We start from the raw sequence: 18,653 nt of genomic DNA on the forward strand, positions 1-18,653 counted from the left end.
GACCAAAAATGTAGAAGTACCAAGGGTAATAGATTGGAAGCCTTTGGAAAGGGTCCACCTAGCTAACCTAGTTAGGCAGGATCTAATCCAAAGGTATGGCAGCTCTTCTTTTACTGATTGGGAACGTTTATTTACCACTCGTAGGCCTGTATATAAAGAGTGGTGTGTTGAGCTAATAGTACTATAGCTTTTAATAAGGATGTAGATAGGTTAGACGATAAGAGTTTTCTTAGATTTTTACCTGGCCGTAGGATGTACAGAATGTCCATGCTGGACATGGCCAGGGCTTTACAGATTTACACTCCCGCTGAATTACTATCACCCGATTGTACAAATTTGATTTATCATGGTGAGAGGGTAGATAGAAATTTTGACGCTAACGCCATCTGGAGGCGTATGTCAAATTTTAATGTGTTTACGCGGGGAGGAAGACACTCCTATTTAGATATTAATAAAGCCGAGCTTCGTATAATACATAGATTCTTAGCAAACTCGATTACACAAAGAGGTAACAACAAGGAGAAAATGACCTTACATGATTTATTTTACCTTAAGTGCATTCGAGACACTAGAAGCTTTGTTAATATCCCCTATTGTGTTGGTTTTTATCTGTCCAAAATGGTGGAAGGAATAGAGGAAGGGGGAATAATAGGAGGAGGTATTTTTGTTACTCTCATTGGAGAGTATTTGGGTGTAGATAGGGATCAAGGGGGTTCGATGATGGTATGTAGGGAACAGGACGAGACTTTAGGTTTACAAGTCTATCAAGGTGCAAAGGTATTAACTAGGAGACGCAATCAGGCAATGCCATATCGGGGTAACCATCCACAGGTAGAGAGGGGTAGGGATGATGAGATGGAGGAAGCAGATGACATCAGGGATGTCATTAGGGATAGTTTTACTAACGTTTTCCAGCGTATAGATGAGGTAGAAATGACTAAAGAGGATAGACATCGTCGGTATGAGCAGTGGCAAGCCGCAAATGAGTATGAGACTTCCAGGCGACGCCAACATGATAGCTGGCAAGTTCATCAGCACCAAATCATGAGTTAGCTATCATATCAGGTACCAAATAACTACATCCTGACTCGACCTGCTTACTATCCACCACATCAGCCCAACATGCGACCACCCTATGACCTGTACGACCCCAATCAAGCATACCAGAACACCTATCACCAACCATGGAACCCAAACGATGATATGAACTGGAACCCCTATCCAAATCAATAGTGTTCCATTGGTGATGTCTTCTCCTTTATTATTTTTATCTATTTATGCTAAACATTTAACATTTTGATACTTTAATGTAATGTTTAATATTTTTATTATTTTGTACTAATATTTCATTTTTTGTAATTTGAAAGTGGGATATTAAGTAACATTTCAAATTACCATGCATGTTTATATTTGTATTGTATGTATTTTATCTCATGTACACAACTGGGTAAAACAGCACATTTTCAAAGACTGGCATTAAGTTCAGCAAAAGCTTTTAATTTTGATGACAAAACGAAAAACAAGTGTGATGTAACAACAGACGGAATGAACAAATGATGTGCACCATTTATCATTCAACACAAACAACAATATGTTTGGAAACTTTGGTAAAATTTAATCATTTTTCTACACTAATCACCCTCAATAATTTAAATTGCTACTGATTTCTTGCAAATGAGGGCATTGCAATATCTTAAGTGTGGGAAGGGGTTAAATTCTTTCGGGTTTTAAAATTTTAATTTAAACACTTGGTTACCATTAAAAATACTAGTAACGCAGTAGTTGTATTAGAATCTAGTGCTCTCTGATAATAAAGAACAGCCCTAGTCTTATATACTGACTACCCAATTCTAGTAAAATTTTTAAAAATATTTCAAATAAATGAATTCAAAACCATGTTTATACATATTTATGAACGATAAAACTAGGCGTTAACAATATAATTATTGTTACCTCGGAAAGGACATAAATTGAGAAACAACCCAAAACGCTTGAATTCATTTAAATGGAATAGAGGAGAATAAAAAGGCAAAGAAAGAAAAATAAAAGCCGAGTGTGGAAAAATTTTACCAAGTTATTTAGAACATATATCACATATTTTTGTACAAATAATTAAAGATACTTTTGTTTTGAACTATATTAATCAGTTTTACCCAGTTTATTGTAATATAAATAGAATTTATAAGGAAGTACAGTCTTTCGAGAAAAAGACACGCGCTTCTTGATTTAGGTCAGGAAGTTGTCGTCCAGACCAGTTATAGAGTCTATGAAAAACCTTGAAAAGTTTTCTCGAAAATCAGCTGGAAATCCACGCACCTCAGCCTCAAACAGGGTCGCCAAGTGGTCAGACTTATCCTAACCATGAGAGGATCTGTCTCGTACAATGGGGGGCACCGTGCAAATTAGCTTATAGGACTAATGAATCTGATCTCCAGAAAGGATAATCTCTTTAAAGATCAAAAATCAGTTTTTAAGCCTGATATTACTCAATCCTTGAGATTGACTTTAAAGATTGAGAATTCAAACTCATGGAATTTGATGATATCTAAACTCGAGCTTGAACGAGAAAATATTTTGATTAAATTACAAACCGATTTGTTTTCTGAAAACCCATTTTCAATGCGTTCATTACCATTGAACGTAAAATCCTAAGAATTCATCGGAATTCATTAGGTCACCTGAACCAAATCGGGTGTCAACCGTAAGAACGGTGGTTGCATAGCATGGTCGAAGACAGGACCTTTTGCCAGACCGAAAAACTATAGGGTGATCTTTACTATTGCTTATACAAAGGATAGTAATTGCATCCGACATGATATAGACCATAATCAAAAGCATGTCACAGGACATTGCCTCAACAGTTGCTTGTTCAACGCTTTCCTTTACAACCGGATGGTAGTTTATCGAAAGGTAATATACGGAGCAAGTAAACTGGACGTGTTGCTTTCCCAATACAAGGTTAGCAAGTGGGTGACACAAAACCGCAAGTTTTGAGCTAAAATTTTCAAATCTGAAACCCACAAAACCACAAAAACATTTTGCAAACACCGGTGAAGGGTTATTTTGGAAAACTTATCTAGGGTAAAAGTTAGATGGAATTTTCAAAAGATCAAATGTTTTCATAAAGATCCAATTTCCTAAAGGATCTAAATTTTCATAGTCATGTGGGACTGTAAATCACATCGTTACTATCATTGTTCATACCGCCGTATTAAAATCACTGATGTACAAAGTGTGAAGAATAAAGAAGTGATTCTAGTAAAGTTATATTCAAGTTCTATATTGCTTGAGGACAAGCAACGCTCAAGTGTGGGAATATTTGATAATGCTAAAAACGAACATATATTTCATAGCATTATCCTTCAAGAAAGACAAGCTTTTAGTTGCAATTGTTATATTTACAAGTGATATTCGTTTAAATAATAAAAGGTGAAGACAAAAGACAGATTCGACGATTTAAAGACGCAAACGACCAAAAAGCTAAAAAGTACAAAGTACAATCCAAGTGGTTCAAATTATTGATGAGAAACGTCTAAAAATTACAAGAGTACGAGCCGCAAAACGCAAAGTAGAAGATATCAAATAGTACGCAAGGACGTTCGATAATCCGGAACCGAGACATGAACCAACTATCAACGGGCGACGCAACGGACCTAAAATTACAAGTCAACGATGCATAAGAATATAATATATATATATATATATATATATATATATATATATATATATAATTATAATTATATAAAATTATATATATATATTATATTATATATTAAATAAATACGAGCAACCCACGTTTAAAATGCAATGTGACCAGGAAATGGCTGCCATGCGATCGCATGGCCATCTTGCCTAAATTTCATGCGATCGCATGGCACACTGTAGCATGTCAGGTCCTATAAATTGAAGAGTTTGGTTGACGAATTTTTACACAATATAATTCAATCTACTCTTTATCTCTCAATTTATATATTTATATTTATAATTTTAATTTTAATTTAAGATTAATAATAATAAGGTTATGGTAGCGAATGTTGTAAGTTTGTAAGTCGAAATTCTGTCCGTGTAACACTACGCGATTAATACTCATTGTAAGTTATGTTCAACCTTTTTAAATTAATGTCTCGTAGGTAAGTTATTATTATATTTATTTAAGCCGAAGTAATTGTGATGTTGGACTAAATGTTAAGACGGGGTAATTGGGCTTTGTACCATAATTGGGGTTTGAACAAAAGACCGACACTTGTGGAAATTAGACTATGGGCTATTAATGGGATTAATATTTGTTTAATTGAATGATAGTTCATTAATTTAATATAAAGATTTACAATTGAACGTACCTATAAATAACCACTTACACTCGATCGGACACGATGGGCGGGATATGTATAAGTACTAATAATCGTTCATTTAACCGGACACGGGAATGGATTAATAGTCAATGGACTCATTAAAACAGGGGTGGATTACATACAAGGACACTTGGTGTAATTGTTAATAAAGTATTAAAACCTTGGATTGCACACAGTCGATAACCTGGTGTAATCATTAACAAGGTATTAAAACCTTATTAAATTTTAAGTCCCCAATTAGTTGGAATATTTGACTTCGGGTATAAGGATAATTTGACGAGGACACTCGCACTTTATATTTATGACTGATGGACTATTATGGACAGAAACCAGATGAACATATCGAATAATTCAGGACAAAGGACAATTAACCCATGGTAATAAATTAAAATCAACACGTCGAACATCATGATTACGGAAGTTTAAATAAGTATAATTCCTTTATTTTATATCTTATCGCATTTTTAATTATCGTACTATTAATTATCACAATTTTATTTATCGTCATTTATCGCACTTTTAATTATCGTAATTTTATTATCATCATTTACTTTACGCTTTAAATTAAGTTATATTTATTTTTAATATTTTACATTAGGTTTTAATTGTGACTTAAGACATAAAATCGACAAACAAGTCACTAAACGGTAAAAAACCCCCTTTTTATAATAATAATAATAATACTACTTATATATATATATATGTATATATATATATAAATATATATATATATATATATATATATATATATATATATATATATATATATATATATATATATATATATATATATATATATTCAAATATAGTTTAAAAATATAGCGTTAAACTTGGCTAGCTCCCTGCGGAACGAACCAGACTTACTAAAAACTACATTACTGTACGATTAGGTACACTGCCTATAGTGTTGTAGCAAGGTTTAGGTATATCCGCTCTAATAATAAATAAATAACTTGTGTAAAATTGTATCGTATTTAATAGTATTTCGCAATAAAAATATAACTATTTCGTATACACCTCGCATAACATCAGCTGGCCACCAGCATTTTCGTGGAACCCCTTGTTAGTACGCATAGAGACACATCTGCTGGTGCTCACACCTCGACATGGGAGCAGGCTATTATCCAGGGTATGACTGAGGGTGTAACCCAGGGTTTTGGAGGACTGGATATGACCAATGATTGGGGAAGAGATTTGCAGAACGGAGTGAGTTGGCATACGGAGCCAATGATTCACACTAGCATCTCATCTCTTACTAGACTGATTGCACGCTCAGACGAGATTCGCATCATGGCATCTTCTGGCACCACCACTTCAGAGTGGGTACGGAGACTAGCTACTAACGAAAAGATTCTTGATGAGGGCCAGTCAGACTTAAGGACACCAAGGCAGCCCCGGACCAGCGTATCATACTCTCTCCCTCCTCATATGCCAGATCAGCAGTGACTCTACTTTCTACCACTTTTATTTATAATTATCTGTGATACTTTGATACATTATAACATTTTCATCACTGTACGCCCAATTTTGGGCATAACTATCTTTCTATTTTTAGTTTGTATGATATTCTTAGTTAAATAAATATGCATGAATAAACGTCACAAACAAACGACGATCGATACCATAACACAAGATGGAAGTACAACTTGGAGCAAGGAAGAATTTAACGAGAAGGGCGCCACCACAAGATTAGAAGAAACCAACGAAAGGAGAACCATCCATACACACCTTGCAACCATAGGGAGTACTATGTTTTCATCGCTTTTTCAATAGAATATATCCAATATACTGGACCACTTTAAACACTAAGTGTGCAATTAACAACCCTGCCAACATAAACTTTAAATAACAAAATACTTTTTAAAAACTAAAGTGGGGGATACGTTGTATCCCTAACATTGAGGACAATGTTATTTTAAAGTGTGGGATAGCAATATATTGCACATAATGATTCTCGTAAAATCCTCAAGTGTTTAATAAACTAAATTTTTCATAAAATTTAAAACTTTTCGAGCTATATAAAACACTTAGGATTCCAAATTTTATAAATGATCAAAAATTTTTTGTTACAAAATAGACAAAAGAGTAAAACAGAGTCGAAACGTTTTGCGAAAACCGTACATATTTTCCAAAAGAGCATTGCATAACCAAAGGCACATTTCAACCCATTATAATTGATGTGAGGTACCACAAATAAGGCCTAACAAGCACTCATTTTTAGTGCTTCACTATGTTTCCGTTGAGTGCGCCGATGTTGGCATTTCTGAACCAGAACTTGCTCTTGATCTGCATTTCGGAGTCACACCTATTGATGAGAATTACTAAGTTAGAAATCTTGGCTACTCATGAAGACAAAACACCCCCACTACATACTTCCATTTCCATTTTCACCCCAATCCACCATGAATCCTTCTACCCTTATCCATTCTTTTCATTCACCTCATAAACAAAGAAATAAATTTCGAAAAAATCATATCTTCAGGGAAATTCTCTATAAAACTGCATTAGAAAAATGTGAGCATCCAAATCAAGCATTAAGAAGACCGCCGATAAAAAGCAAACCTCGAAGAGAAAAACAAAAGATGCTTGCAAAAAAAATAATAATAATAATATATATATATATATATATATATATATATATATATATATATATATATATATATATATATATATATATATATATATATATATATATATATATATATATATATGTTCTGAAAAAAGGAGCAGAACTCAGAGATTCGAGAAAAGAACTCCTGGCAGTCGAAATGAAGGATGCTCATTTTGAAATTCTTGATAAAAAGCTGAAAGGATCATCAAAATCGATCCTTAGAGAACTCCTATCTATCCAAAAACCCCTTTACAACCCAAACCTCCAATCACCATTCCTTCACAATATAAGCCGAGTATATAACTGAAAATTCTCTCAATACTTAATGGAGATTTGAGTCTTGATCAAGCCTATGATGAAGAGTGCGAACATGACTGGCTATGAGCGATTTCATTTCTTAGAATTTTAGGACACCCGATACACTTAGATTCGGGAATAGTAAAAAGGATAAAACCAAGTTTTCACTTTCATGTCTTGCAAAACAAAGATCGCTCGATCATTACAAATAGGAATCTTCTGTGTTTAAAAGATCGAAGGTTTGCTTGAGGACCAAGCAAAGTTTAAGTGTGGTGATATTTGATATCGGCTAAAAAGTCACATTTTTACCTCGATATTAGGGCCCAAAAATAATAATGTTCCAAGCTTTATCACTAAAATAATCATTTTTTTGGTTGATTTTGTAGATTTAGTAATTACGAAGACGTTGCAAAAAGAATCAAGTAAATCGGAGCTAAAACGAATATTCTAGAGCGAAATGGTGAAAGACAAGTTACGACCCCAGAAACCAAGTTACGATCACAGGAACGAACAAAACAATCTAAGAAAAACAGCAAGACCAGGGCAGCAAATGGCCTGCCATACAGCTTGCCACATCACAAAAGGCGTGCCTAGCCACCAGCTGAAAGGACCCGTTCATATACATTATAAACGATTCACAATAGTTGATTACATTGCGAGGTATTTGACCTCTATATGATACATTTTACAAACATTGCATTCGTTTTTAAAAGACAATCTTTCTTTACATCAAAAATTGACAGGCATGCATACCATTTCATAATATCCACTATCCAACTATAAATTGATTTAATAATAATCTTTGATGAACTCAATGACTCGAATGCAACGTTCTTCGAAATATGCTATGAAAGACTCCAAGTAATATCTTTAAAATGAGCAAATGCACAGCGGAAGATTTCTTTAACACCTGAGAATAAACATGCTTTAAAGTGTCAACCAAAAGGTTGGTGAGTTCATTAGTTTATCATAATCATTTATTTCCATCATTTTAATAGACCACAAGAATTTCATTTCCAGTTCTCATAAATATACGTCCCATGCATAGAGACAAAAAAATAATCATTCATATGGTGAACACCTGGTAACCGACATTAACTAGATACATATAAGAATATCCCCTATCATTCCGGGATCCTCCTTCGGACATGATATAATTTCGAAGTACTAAAGCATCCGGTACTTTGGATGGGGTTTGTTAGGCCCAATAGATCTATCTTTAGGATTCGCGTCAATTAGGGTGTCTGTTCCCTAATTCTTAGATTACCAGACTTTAATAAAAAGGGGCATATTCGGTTTCGATAATTCAACCATATAATGTAGTTTCGATTATTTGTGTCTATTTCGTAAAACATTTATAAAAATTGCGCATGTATTCTCAGCCCAAAAATATAAAGGGTAAAAAGGCAAATGAAACTCACCATACTGTATTTCGTAGTAAAAATACATATAACGTCATTGAACAAGTGCAAGGTTGGCCTCGGATTCACGAACCTAAATTAATTATATATATTTATGTGTTGGTCAATATTTGTCTAACAAATTAGGTCAAGTCATAGTGTACCACAATCCTAATGCTCGAGACTAATATGCAAAAGTCAACAAAAGAAAATTTACTCAAAATAATTTCCAAAAATTTATACATGATTAATATATAGTTTAAATATCGTCGTTTTATATTTTTAAATATTTTTAAAAGATTTATTAGAGTAAATAATATAATTTATTTATTAATAAATAAAATTTTATATTATATTTATATAATAAAATATACTTTTATATATATTAAGTAATAAAATTTATAGGGTTCATTTAATATTATGAAGATAATATGATACGTATTTTTAAAGTAAGTTATTACACGTAGTAAAATATGTTTGTATCAAATATTTATTTGATAAAATAATATCTATAATGATAGTAAGTAAAAGTTGTATTATTTTGTAATAATAATTATTATTATAAAAATATCAATATTTATAATTACTAAGATGACATTATGATAAAACGATAATTCTAATTATGATAACTTTAATATTTATGATAATTTTTAATATTATCTTTAAAATAATAATTCTATTTAAAATAATAATAATAATGATATTTTATAGTAACAATGACATTTCTATTAAAATGATAATTTTTGTTAAAATGATAGTTTTAATACTAACGATAATTTTAATAATAATAGTAATGATAAAAATAATAAGAACGATAATTTTATCTAAATCAATATCTTATAATATTTTAATTTCATCATGATACTCTTACCCATTATTTCCTAATCGTTTCGTTTAATAGCTTTTAATCGTCTTTTATATCGTGTTCGTAATAATGATAATAATAGTAATCAAAATAATTAGGTGTTACAAATATTTGTTTTAATTAATATTAATAATGATAGTTACTATAACATTATTAACGATAATACTAATAATTATCTTAATGATAATATAGTAATAATAATAATAACAATAACAATAACCATTTTTAAATAATGATATATATATTAATAATGATAATAATAATAATAATACCAATAATAATAATAATAATAATAATAATAATAATAATAATAATAATAATAATAATAATAATAATAATAATAATAATAATAATAATAATTGGATAATAATAATAATACTAATTATAACTTTAACGATAATAACGATAGTAATAATAAAAAAATAACAATTTTTAATGATAAATCCCTTTATTGATAAAGATAATAATAATAATAATAATAAGATAAAACTAGAACGACGATAATAACGACGATAATAATAATCATTTTTAATAATAATACAAAAATTCGATGGACTATAACTTCAAATCCGTTCATCGAAATCATTCGATATCTAAATGAAAAGTTCTTAATTTTTTTGCTAGCTTTCCAACGACATGCATATCTTATACCTTATCTCAGTCGCATATATAACTAATTCAGGAATCAACATAACTTAACTAAAGGCAATATCAAAAGTACAAACATGCATAATCCTATATACTCGAGCACTAGTCAGGGATACACTATTAGTATGTAAAAGTTAAATTATGAGTACTCACGTATCAATATTGAGATTCAATATTGCAGGAAAGGTACGTAGACGCAACGGAGATGATAAACACTATATTGACCTCACGAGCATACCCATGAACCATACCAATCACCTCCATAGCTATAACCCATAATTTCCTTAATCCAATCCCACTCGAAAAATAATTTCGAAATCACTCGGACAGCACTCTGACGTAATATTTTATGTATACTAATAATATCTTGAAATAATACGAAGTAAATATATATATGTAAATCGATTGAGAGAGTTTAGAGAAAAATATTTTCAAGTTTCTATGAAATAATGAAACCTATTGAATTCTATTTATAATAGATTTTTGAATTATTAAAGTGAATTATTAAAGTATGAATTATTAAAGTGAATTATTAAAGTGTGAATTATTAAAGTGAATTATTAAAGTATGAATTATTAAAGTGAATTATTAAAGTATGAATTATTAAAGTGAATTATTAAAGTTAAAGTAAAGTAAAAATAAAGTAAAGGTAAAGTTTAAGTATAGTAAAAGTATAAAACTATATACGTATAATACGCGTATAAATATATATAATATTAATTTAAATCGTTATATATATTTAATAAAATAAAATATAAATATCTTTATCTTTATCATACTGGTTAAGTAATGAGTTGTCAAAAGTGGTTCTAGATATTTATAAAAGTTATATACGTTTTAATAATAAAGTTCTTTTTAAACTGAAAACGTTTTTGTACGTTTGAAACTAAATCAAATAAATATAATAATTTTGTTTTCCAAAACCAAATATATTTTTAAGAATCATTTTGTTTAAAGGTTAAAATAATGGAAATCGTTATATCATAAAATGTTTTAAAAAAGTAGAATCATATATATTCATAATAGGTTTCAAGTTTTTAAATTACAGTTTGTTGGTGAAGCATGGGATAAAGTTCAAAGGTTAAATAAACGTATGAAATCATCTTAATAAAAAATGTCGAGTTACTTAACTTGTCGATATCCCAACATCTAAGTTATTTACACTTCACGTTCTTACTTATAAATCACTTTATCATTTTCCGAATGTTGTCAAAAAGAATAGATTTCTTAAATCACAGTGGACCTCATAACATAGACCCGTAATCATATCATAATGTATCTGATAAATCAACAATTTGATATTATCTTCTAATTTAATCGATAAACATATTGAAACAAATACGATCATGTAAAGTATTATACGTTTAATACTTTATTAATATTTTCAAGTTATAATATATATATATATATATATATATATACATATATATACATATTTATTTATATATAACGGTTCGTGAATCGTCGAAATTTGGTCGAGGTTATAATGAATGTATGAACACAATTTAAAATTCTTGAGATTTAACTTAACAAACTTTGCTTATCGTGTCGGAATAATATAAAGATAAAGTTTAAATTTGATTGGAAATTTTCGGGTTGTCACAGTACCTACCCGTTAAAGAAATTTCGTCCCGAAATTTTGAGTGGAAAGGTCGTGAATGATAATAAGTATGTTTTCATGATAACAGGCTGAAAATTAGAGTTTTATCATCAGCGAATAATTTGGATAAACAATCCATTTATATGAAGAGTACGAATGAAGCTAACATAGAAGAGTAAAATGAGTAAGTGTAGATTCATCTTATCATTTGACGTAGATATGATTAATTTCCAGATTTCAATGGATTTGAAGAAAATCTTTGTAATAAGATTTGATTCTCCGGTAACAAAAGGAATTAGGATCCGCTTTAAATGCGATCGTCCATTTTAATTGTTCTGTCGGAGATTTTCTTATAAATTCACCTCCTTCCTTTTCTTACAACTCACACCTTCTGTTGATGCATTTTATGCAAGTCCCTAGACATCTACCCACGTCCATTGCAGGTACAACAGTTTACAGGCCACCATGATCGTTCGTTATTATCCTATCCGTGTTTGTATGTGGTTACAGAAACTGCAGGAACGAGATGTGGATGTTTGACTATGTTAGACTTAGTCATACGTCCGAGTGAAGCCTCACTCGTACGGCTGACAGGCTTATACGCACGGTTGATGCTGAGCTAAGTCACAATTACAACCTAAATGAGAAGACAGGAGTGAGTGATCACCCGTACGGCTGATGAAGCCAACTCGTATGTGTGATGGATGAATCGTACGGGTGAGTCAACAGTAGGGGTATATAAAGTCTTATGTTCTTCATTTTTAGGTTAAGCCTCTCATTTGTTACACACACTCAGATCTGGTGAGCTCCTCCGATTCTCTCTCAACCCAAATCACCCAGGTGGTGAATAATAGCTCTAGGTGTTGATCTAATCACACTTGATTTAGTTGTGGTATGACTAAATTAATCACAAAAAGCTTAACCTATTCACTAGAGGGTTTGATTCACTTATTCCGTCATTGTGTGAGTTAAATCTGTTGATTTCTAAGTTCCTAGTCATGTTTCATCACCTTCTATTCTTTCCCCCTCAACTCATATTTTAAAGTATTCATCAATATGCTCCATCCAGTTCTGATTCTCGATATACTTATAACTTTCATATCGGTCATTCTTCTTTTTCATCTACTGCCGGAAGAATCTATTTACTTCTACTATACACTTGGGTTTATAGTGTTTCTAGTTCTCCCGTGTCTTTATATTGCTATATGCATCGATATATATGGTTTATAATTTTTGGTTTGTCGTTGGGCTTTATATCTTCCCTTATATTTCAAAGTCTCTGTTTCTATCTTCTATAATCATTGTCATCCACAGTTAATGCTCTCTTTTATTTGCTGCAATTTATACCCCAATTTCTATTTCGGAGTTTTGTCCTTTCGTTTCTTCTTCTTGCGATTAAGCACCGCTTATAATGGTCCATAATTCACAAATATGATTTTCGGAATGAACATTGTTAATGTTCTAGGAAGGAAATTGTGATGGCACGATCTTGACTTGTCAAATTACTAGAATACCTTGGAAAAGGCCAAATCATCAAGAAATATTTTCTTGATATTTTAGAGGTTAAATAGAATACAAGAGTCGTATAACATGGCACATGATGATGTTATGATCTGTGGATCATCACGTTCCATTTAGAAACTCAGCATGAATTACTGTAATATAATCACGTTGATCAAGTGTCATTATATTATACTAACTCATGCTTCAGTTTCCAACACTACTTCAAAAACATTCATATTTTAAACTCAAAGGTTTATAGAGTATAGGAACTAAACAGTTTCCTTTTTGATGTAATATAGATAGCGCAAAGAGATAAATGATTCCAGATAAGAATAGTTATGGAAATATCTTTAGAAATATGGAGGATATTTATAATGAAAGATACGATGATATCTTAGAATTTCTAATATCAGAGGATGATGAAGAATATTGTCTGTAAGGGTTTAGTGTCAGGAGCAAGGTATTTGTTAATGACTTCAGCAGACACTGAATCATTTGGATTCTTTGAAGGCAGGTTCAGTCTTTGTGATTTGTCCACAGCCCCCTTCATACTTTGCTCAATCCGTTTTCTAGTTCCAAAAACTTCTCTATTTCTGAGCTTTGTTAATACACTAATCTTTATCATCAAACTTTTTACTACTAAGGTAGTTTACAGTTTTTGTTGCTTCATCAGCATTTCGAGAACTAGTTCGCGGTTCAGAGTGTTTTTCAGAAACTTCACATTCGAAGTATGTAAGCCTTGGAAATAGACGTTATGTATAACTGTTGGCGTCAACATGCTGTGAGATTTCAAAATACTGATTGATAACTCCCAATGATTCGTATGACAATTCTCGTTACAAGAGGCAGATGAGTAAATGATGAGGTTTCGATAAATATAAAGATTCTTCGGAATGCCCAAGATCAGTGAAGTTGTTGGTAAGTTTATTGCTAATGTGGTGGAATATGAAAGGTTCTCCGGTAACAAAAGGGTAATCACATATATCAAAATTATGATAAGGCTACTCCGAATGAAAAAATCGAAGTTGTCTTGCTGGAGCTGTGATATAATTTGCTACTTTGCAAAGGAATTGCAAGGTTATTTTTGCTAATAAATGCCAAAAGATCTGACACAGATATGTGTTGAATTATGACTTTGGTTTCGAGAACTTTTTAAGTACATAACTGTGGGTAATATGTGGTTGGATCATCATCTCGATTGCTCATTATTTGAAGTGTCTTCAGAGATTTTCGAAGGGTTTGAACATAGATTGTAATCGTTTGTATACATTTGCTGTTCTAACACAGTTTTGAAGTCAAAATATAGCTTGTGAAAGATGTAAGGATCTAAGAGTGATGATTTTGGTCATATCTCAAGTTGAATTTTGAGATTTCAAAATCAGAATATGTAATTAAATTTTGAATGAGTATGGTTGTTTTGATTTCTATGAAAGAATGTATATTATTGTGAAAGTAGGAAGTATAATTGATAATTTGCTTAATCTGATTCGAAGAATGTAACATATTAATTATGAATTTATATATATCTCTCGGGTATTACCTACCCGTTAAAAAATTTTCACAATTAATATTTTGTACATAAGAATTTTATTACAGTCTTTATGAAAATATATATGTATATATTCTCCTCAGATGTAACATAGATTTTAATGAGTTAATACTAAATTAAACTCATTCGAATTACAGTTGGAACTAGAATTGAATAATTCCTTGAAGGTTTAGAGGTTACATAAGTATTTCTTCAATAATATTGAAATTATGAATCAATACTTCGTTATTTGTTGAGATGTGATGTTGGTTTTCGTTAAATTCTTGTGAACTTCACAAAGTACGAATGATGTTATCTGAAAAGTTTCGGTTACATCAATGATGAAGTGTAAAATCAAATATATACTTAATTTATTAGGAATTGGAATTTGTTGAATTGAGACAGAGATTGTAGTTAACGATGGTTAAGTCGCGGGTGAGGGACGTACATTATTGCATATTTGTAATATGAATTAACTGAGTAGTTAAGATTCACACACAATAGCTTAGCACGGAAAGATTTATTTTTTATTTTAAAAAAATATATATATATAAAATATATATATAATTTCTTCAGAGGGAATGAGTTAATTCTTCATAACTTGTTGATACAATATACACGTTATTGATTCGTAATGATGTCCACAGTGATTCTTGAACTGACGGAGTTTGTGATGTTATAGGTGTTGTTGATTCTGATGTTGACTGTACTGACGATGCTGGTGACGTTGACGGTACTGTTGATGCTGTTGGTAAAACAAGTTTAACTTGTTAATCACACACCATTTTTGTCAGGGTTTCTACTCTTCCTTCTATCATTTTGGTTCGCTTAACTGATTTATGGTTAGGGCTAGATTAGATAATCTCTAAGACTTTAGAGATTATATAATCGCCGCGGAATGTTTCTCCAATGAAGTTATGAATTAATACTTCGTCAGTTATTGTTGTTGGTACTCCTTGGTATCTATGGTGCGTATGACGTTGATGCTCGTGGGACAGATTGTGAAGTTGAGGTTTACAACGCGGTTGTGGTTGGAGGTGGTAATGGTACTGTTGGCGTTGATGATGGTGGTACTGGTTATGCTGCTGGTGCTGCTGCTGGTATTTGTAATCTCTGCACCATATTCTCCAAAGCCACTACCCGAGCGCGAAGTTCGTTGACTTTTTCTATTATTCCAGGATGATTGTCGGTCAGAACGAGCGGATAAATAAAATCTAGAATTTGATGTAGTATATAATCGTGACGAGATACCCTGGAAATGAGAGAGAAAATGGTGTCTCGAACAGGTTCGCCGGTAAGTGCTTCAGGTTCTTCGCCAAGAGGGCAATGTGGTGGATGGAAAGGATCGCCTTCTTCTTGTTTCCAATGATTGAGGAGGCTACAAACCCATCCCCAATTCATCCAGAATAGGTGATGACTGATTGGTTGATCCATTCCGGTCACACTGCTTTCGGAGCTTGAGTGAGATTCCATTTCGGAATCCGAGTGACTTGAACTGATGACAAATTCCATTTCGTACGATTGGATAAAGGATTTTCGATATAAAAATGATTTTTCGGCTATCGGGTGGTATTCTATTTACATAGGATATCTATATATAGAGATCAAAAGATTTCATAGATTACGGAGGAATTTGCGGGGTATGTCAGGTAAAGTTTAAAGTAACAGATACGATAAGATATGATTTAGCAGATACGCTAAGATATGAAGTTTGTCTATACACTACTCATGCAATTAATGTAGCAAGACGTGTCTAGACTAATAATGATAAGCAGGTAATTTCCTATGGATGATAAGCAGATGATTTCCGACTAGAAATGATAAGCAAAACTTTTGACATGCAGACACGGTCGAAGTCCAGACTCACTAATGCATCCTAACGACTTATCAGTTAGACACACTAATGCAGACCTGGTTCGCTAAGACCACCGCTCTGATACCAACTGAAAGGACCCGTTCATATACATTATAAACGATTCACAATAGTTGATTACATTGCGAGGTATTTGACCTCTATATGATACATTTTACAAACATTGCATTCGTTTTTAAAAGACAATCTTTCTTTACATCAAAAATTGACAGGCATGCATACCATTTCATAATATCCACTATCCAACTATAAATTGATTTAATAATAATCTTTGATGAACTCAATGACTCGAATGCAACGTTCTTCGAAATATGCTATGAAAGACTCCAAGTAATATCTTTAAAATGAGCAAATGCACAGCGGAAGATTTCTTTAACACCTGAGAATAAACATGCTTTAAAGTGTCAACCAAAAGGTTGGTGAGTTCATTAGTTTATCATAATCATTTATTTCCATCATTTTAATAGACCACAAGAATTTCATTTCCAGTTCTCATAAATATACGTCCCATGCATAGAGACAAAAAAATAATCATTCATATGGTGAACACCTGGTAACCGACATTAACTAGATACATATAAGAATATCCCCTATCATTCCGGGATCCTCCTTCGGACATGATATAATTTCGAAGTACTAAAGCATCCGGTACTTTGGATGGGGTTTGTTAGGCCCAATAGATCTATCTTTAGGATTCGCGTCAATTAGGGTGTCTGTTCCCTAATTCTTAGATTACCAGACTTTAATAAAAAGGGGCATATTCGATTTCGATAATTCAACCATATAATGTAGTTTCGATTATTTGTGTCTATTTCGTAAAACATTTATAAAAATTGCGCATGTATTCTCAGCCCAAAAATATAAAGGGTAAAAAGGCAAATGAAACTCACCATACTGTATTTCGTAGTAAAAATACATATAACGTCATTGAACAAGTGCAAGGTTGGCCTCGGATTCACGAACCTAAATTAATTATATATATTTATGTGTTGGTCAATATTTGTCTAACAAATTAGGTCAAGTCATAGTGTACCACAATCCTAATGCTCGAGACTAATATGCAAAAGTCAACAAAAGAAAATTTACTCAAAATAATTTCCAAAAATTTATACATGATTAATATATAGTTTAAATATCGTCGTTTTATATTTTTAAATATTTTTAAAAGATTTATTAGAGTAAATAATATAATTTATTTATTAATAAATAAAATTTTATATTATATTTATATAATAAAATATACTTTTATATATATTAAGTAATAAAATTTATAGGGTTCATTTAATATTATGAAGATAATATGATACGTATTATTAAAGTAAGTTATTACACGTAGTAGAATATGTTTGTATCAAATATTTATTTGATAAAATAATATCTATAATGATAGTAAGTAAAAGTTGTATTATTTTGTAATAATAATTATTATTATAAAAATATCAATATTTATAATTACTAAGATGACATTATGATAAAACGATAATTCTAATTATGATAACTTTAATATTTATGATAATTTTTAATATTATCTTTAAAATAATAATTCTATTTAAAATAATAATAATAATGATATTTTATAGTAACAATGACATTTCTATTAAAATGATAATTTTTGTTAAAATGATAGTTTTAATACTAACGATAATTTTAATAATAATAGTAATGATAAAAATAATAAGAACGATAATTTTATCTAAATCAATATCTTATAATATTTTAATTTCATCATGATACTCTTACCCATTATTTCCTAATCGTTTCGTTTAATAGCTTTTAATCGTCTTTTATATCGTGTTCGTAATAATGATAATAATAGTAATCAAAATAATTAGGTGTTACAAATATTTGTTTTAATTAATATTAATAATGATAGTTACTATAACATTATTAACGATAATACTAATAATTATCTTAATGATAATATAGTAATAATAATAATAACAATAACAATAACCATTTTTAAATAATGATATATA

The sequence above is a fragment of the Rutidosis leptorrhynchoides genome, chromosome 6 (assembly GCF_046630445.1).
Source record: "Rutidosis leptorrhynchoides isolate AG116_Rl617_1_P2 chromosome 6, CSIRO_AGI_Rlap_v1, whole genome shotgun sequence".
Taxonomy (NCBI): Eukaryota; Viridiplantae; Streptophyta; class Magnoliopsida; order Asterales; family Asteraceae; genus Rutidosis; species Rutidosis leptorrhynchoides.